The following is a 5,806-nucleotide window of genomic DNA, read 5'->3' on the forward strand; positions in this document are numbered from 1 at the left end:
CTCCTCCTCCTCCTCTTTCTCCTCCTCCTCCTCCTCTTCCTCCTTCTTCCTGGTTCTCTTCCCCAAGCCCACAAAACCTAAACCTCAACTAAGTCTCTTCTGCCCAGTTATTGGCTATTGGAATCTTTATTTACCAATCACAATTAACAGGGGACAGGGTCACTTAGCTAGTGTCTATGTGCAGACTCTCTTGTTTCTGGGGCAACCAGCTTTTGAGGCCCAAATTAGCATTAGAATGCAAGCAGCTTACAAGGCCAGCTTACAACACTGAATTCTTACAAAGACCATGGAGTCTGGGTGACTAGTTGTATGGGTGGTAGCCCTGATACTCAGAAAATTTATGATCCCCTCCATTTCTATAAAAAAGAACTTTAAAATTTTTATTTCACGAGCGGTAGTGGCACATGCCTTTAATCCCAGCACTTGGGAGGCAGAAGCAGGTAGATTTCTGAGTTTGAGGCCAGCCTGGTCTATAAAGTGTGTTCCAGGACAGCCAGGGCTATACAGAGAAACCCTGTCTCAAAAACAAACAAACAAACAAACAAACACACAAAAATATTTCTTCTATGAATCTGGTCTGAATGTTTTATCTGCATGTATGTGTATTGTGTGTGTGCAGTGCCTTTGATGGCCAGAAGAGGCCATTTGGTTCCCTGGAACTAGATTTACAGGCATTTGTAAGCAGCAATGTTAGTGATGAGAAGAAAACACAGGTACTAGGCAAGGACAGCCAGTACTCCCAAACACTGAACCCTCTCTCCAGGCCTCATTGAAAAAGAACCTTATGATATTGTTACCCTTGGATGATTAAAATTGAGACCCCAAAAGTGGCACTTAATTAGTGCAGGAAGGCCTTCAGGATTTCTTTCTCAGCTTTTGGTGAGTCTATGTTAGGGTATGCCAGCCCCTGGGGATGTAGGTAGAGGGTACTGGCTTCTCCTTTACCCTAAGTTATGACCCTCACACAAAACCTAATACAGTGGTTCTCAATCTTTCTAACTTTGCAACTCTTCGAGACAGTTTCTCAGGGTTTGGTGACCTTTTCAACCATAAAATTATTTTGTTGCTACTTCATAACTTTAATTTTGTTACTTTTATGAATCGTAATGTATATATCTGACATTCAAGATATCTGATATGTGATTCCTGTGAAAGGGTGGTTTGACCCTAAAAGGGGTCACAAACCACAAGTTGAGAAACATTATCCTAATAGTTCTCCCTCCAGGTAAAGACTCTCTGGGCAAGGTCTTGATTTTCTTTTTGTTTCAGTGATTAAGTCCTGGTCATTCTTGCCTTTTTTTGTCTAATCCTAGGCAGCAGTATCTGCTCCCATAATTCAGCTGGGCTTCTTGGAGTTCTGTAGCCATGTGTATAAGTATTAACTGTTCTATGGCCGCTCTTGCTGTGAATAATGACACAGAGACCTTTATATTTATTAAAAGTTTCTGACACTATAGCTGGACAGACACTCAGCTATTCTAATCCAACAATGCTGGCCTGGCTTACTTCCCAGCCATGTGGCTCATTACCTGTCATCTTAGTCTCTCCCTGGAACCTCCTTCATCATCTATGTCTCCATAGCTATTCCCCTAATTCCTACCTGAGACTCTCCCTCTCCCTCTCCCCCTCCCCCTCCCCCTCCCCCTCTTCTCTCCTCCTTTCCCCTCCCTCTCTCTTTCCCCCCTTCCCCTCCCCTTCCTTCTCTCCCTCTCCCCCTCCTCCTTCTCTCCCCCCTCCTCCTCTCCCCCTCCCCCTCTTCCTCTGCCCCTACTTGCACCGAAGTCCCACTTTTTCTTCTGCTGCTCAGCTGTTAGCTATTGGCCGTTCCACTCTTTACATAACCAACCAGAAGATGATAGAGAACCATGTTTTACAAAATACTAAATCAGAAGATACTTCATAATAATTATAATACCAAAGTCCAAACTGCAGCTGTTGGGGATTGTTTCTAATGCTTTGAATTAATCTGACCCTCAAAATTGGAAATCTGTGTGTCCAAATGCTGAAGGTCCTTGTCCCCAATTGGGTTTTAATTGATCAATAAAGTGCTAACAGCCAAGGGATTAGCAGGTAAACTGAGGCAGGACCTTTAGATTTGTGCGGGCCAAGAACAGAGAGAGAGGAAGAAAGATTGCCATGACTAGGAAGAAGACCAGACCTAAAGGCCAGCTGACATGTGAGAACCAGGGAAAGTGGCAACATGTTCTTGTAATCTCTCTTACGTTTCTCACTGGAAACCATTTTTCTCTGAAGCTTATGGCTAATGCATCCCCTTCTTTCTTTTCCTAGCCCATTGGTCACCTCTGCTTAAGGAAGAAATCAGTGTGCACTCCCTAAAGAGCCATAAGTCTCAGCTATTCCTTCTAAAGGCAAAATAATTGTTTTACCATGTAATTTAGAACCTTTGCACTTGCCATTGTCTCTGTTAAAGAAGCCCTTGCACTGAGCACCAGTCTCCACTGAGTGTTGTATTCCTTATGTGCCAATCACCAGTGGCTCCACACTTGTTGAACATAGCCTTTCTCCATAGTATGATCTGAAAATACCAGATGCACAGCTATGCACATCTTATTTCTCAAATGTTCTTTGCATTGTATATCCTGATCCAGAAATTGAGATGATGTCAAAATAGAATATTTATATACTTATGTGATATGTAAGACCAGAAGAGCCTTACGTCTGGGGTGTCCCACTCACAGAAATGCAGAGATGGAGATCGATGCAATAAGCAAAAGGTTTTTTGATCCGGTGCCCCAGGGCCATCCTGTAATCAGTGCAGAGGTGACCCCAAATCTCCTAAGAACCCACTTTCTATACTGTTTAAGGGTAGGCCTTGATAACAACATGAGTTGGTTTAAGTCCATTGTTGGCCTGAGGTGACCTTTTCATTCCCTCCTTTAGAAGTGGTAATTAGCCTCTCCCTTCTGGAGCCACAAGTGTCTCCTAACCTTCCCTAAGCAGCACTGATAGCCCCGAGTGAAGTGAGGTCTTAGTCACCAGAAGAGGGACCTGAAACATTCTTGGTCATTATCTGTACCTGCCTTGCAGTCAGGCTTTCTTGTAAAGCTTATTTTGCTGGGTCATTCCGGGAAGGGAGTATTTGTCACAACCTTCTAGTGGAAGGTCCCCAGCATGCTATTCTAGCAAGGTTTTTCAGCGGTCATCTCATGTTTTCTAAGGTCACACATTCCCACAATCATATCTGACTTCCAAAAACTATTTTTTTTCTTTTTTTGTTTTTTTCAAGACAGGGTTTCTCTGTGTAGCCCTGGCTGTCCTGGAACTGACTCTGTGGCTGGCCCCAAACTCAGAAATCTGCCTGCCTCTGCCTCCCAAGTGCTGGGACTAAAGGTGTGTGCCACCACTGCCCAGCCCAAAAACCATTCTTAAAGGTCTTTGCCAGCTACATAAGTTGATGTTGTCTCAGGGATGATTTAAATGTCATCTTCCTCCTCTCTGATTACGTCAGTCACTGTGAGAGTTTGCTAACTTATTTCTGAGCCAGTGAAGGAAACCTTTAGGGAGCCAACATGTGTGATCACAGACTGCTACACTTGTCACAGCTGAAGGCTACCAAAGCCATTTCCTCATGAAACATTAATTAAGAGGACTATAAGAATGCTTCACAAAATATCTCTTACAGTTCTGTCCACTGCCCCCCACCTCCTACCTCCCACCCCCCACCCAGTCAAACATATTTCTCTTCTGTCCACATTCTGAATCGACTAAGAAAGAAAACCAAGGGTTGAGCCATTGGGAGAACAGCATGTTAGAACCAACCAATGTCATGTTAGGGAAAATGATCATGCCTGAGGTGGTGGTGTTCTAACCTCAACCTTCCAGGTAGGTTTGGTTTATGGGGGTCACAGGAAGGGCTGGCACTACACAAGCATCTACCCATATTGTAAGAGATGAACCTCCAGGCACTTAGTAAAACAACCATTAGGAAACCCTAGGCCTGGTGCCTAGCAACCACACATGTGAAGATGGGTGCCAGGAGCTTAGCCCTGGGCTCTGAGCTCTGGGCTCTGGGCTCTGGGCTCTGGGCTCTGGGCTCTGGGCTCTGGGCTCTGGGCTCTGGGCTCTGGGCTCTGGGTCCCCTCTGGAAGTCAGCTGATGTGGGGAGCATTGGACTCTAAGTCACTCTGAGGATGGAAGCTGATGAGTTCAGGCTAATTAACATCCTATTATTAAACAGGGGGCAGGGTGAATAAAGCAGTTTTACCCCCTCCCACAAACCTCCCCACTCAGGTCCTCCTTGGCTGGGGATTTATTTAACTCCTTGTCAGCTAGAGAAAGTCATTCAAAGAATGAAGCACTTTTACACAGGCAATGTGCAGACACATACATTCATACATATAGTCATATACACATATTCATACATATTTATACACTCTTACTGGGTCCAGCCATTTATCTTAAAAACTTATATGCTTGCACACAAATACCTATACTTACATATGCATATATTTTTGGTGGAAAAAGCAAATGTCCTCATGAGCAAGCTCTATAGAGCAAGCATCAGGGCAGAAAGAACTCATTCACTCTGAATGAAAAATAAGCTTCAACCTTTATTGCTTAGAAGAAGAAAAAGCTTCTACCCTTTCATTGCTAAGTGAATTTAAAGACTCTCATTGTAAGAAAAGCCTGCCTGCCTGCTGCTTGCTCTCTCTGCAGCTTTCTCCTCATCTCTCTGTTATGCTCTGTTCTATTCTGCTGTGTTCTGCTCTCTTAGGTTTCTATTTTGCTTCTACTCTTCTTCTCTTTTCTCTTCTCTTCTCTTCTCTTCTCTTCTCTTCTCTTCTCTTCTCTTCTCTTCTCTTCTCTTCCTCTCTTTCTCTTTCTCTTCCTCTTCCTCTTTCTCTTTCTCTCTTTCTCTTCCTCTTCCTCTTCCTCTTTCTCTCTCTTTTCTCTTTCTCTTTCTCTTTCTTTCACTTTCTCTTTCTCTTTCTCTTTCTCTTTCTCTTTCTCTTTCTCTTTCTCTTTCTCTTTCTCTTTCTCTTTCTCTTTCTCTTTCTCTTTCTCTTTCTCTCTTCTCTTCTCTTCTCTTCTCTTCTCTTCTCTTCTCTTCTCTTCTCTTCTCTTCTCTTCTCTTCTCTTCTCTTCCCCTTCTGCATCCTTAATTCTTTTCTCTCCTTCTGCCTGCTTAATGCCATCATTCCTAGTTTTTTTTGTACTTTTTTTCAGGACACATGATCACATGGTATCCCAAACATCCTCCTCCAAAAGTTCACAAAAAGTTCAAACATAAATTTAAATAAGAAGTTACAACAAAGATATTTACAAATGTTTCCATTAAGACTTGTTATCTAACTAAACATTCATTATTTGCCATTATCTCCACAAGTTCATTGAGAGTTTAAAACTGTAATTCTTATGTCTAAGTTAGCACTGAAGTTTTTTATAGATAAACCCAGTCAATATATTGTCCTTGCACCTGCAATAAACTGTTCCCAGTTTATGGCCTTTAGCTAATGGTTTTATGGTCTAAAGGAGTGTATTCCTAAGTTGTAAATCTGTATCAATGCCTGTTTTTTATCTTAATACAAGTAACTTGTAACACATGAAGACTGACAGAGTCATAATTGCAGTTTTCATATTATAGAAGGCTCTAATTGCAGCCCTTATTATAAAGGGCTCAATAATTTCTAGTATAAATTTAGGAATTATTATAGAATCATTATTAAAATTTAAGAAAGTATCTATTTGTCTGTATAGTATTAGTACAAGACGGTACTAATTATCTTCGTTGATCTGCAGAAAATCTGCCCAATAGGGTGGGCTAAATGCACAGTGATAATTATAT

The 5,806-nt window shown here is 42.2% G+C and overlaps 1 pseudogene; it reads right to left on the minus strand.

The window, feature by feature from the left end:
* LOC110283914 overlaps positions 1 to 5,067 on the minus strand; it is a 5,444-nt pseudogene extending 377 nt beyond the window's left edge.
* Positions 5,068 to 5,806: the final 739 nt, after the last annotated feature.

Source organism: Mus caroli, chromosome 17 (assembly GCF_900094665.2).
Source record: "Mus caroli chromosome 17, CAROLI_EIJ_v1.1, whole genome shotgun sequence".
Lineage (NCBI taxonomy): Eukaryota > Metazoa > Chordata > Mammalia > Rodentia > Muridae > Mus > Mus caroli.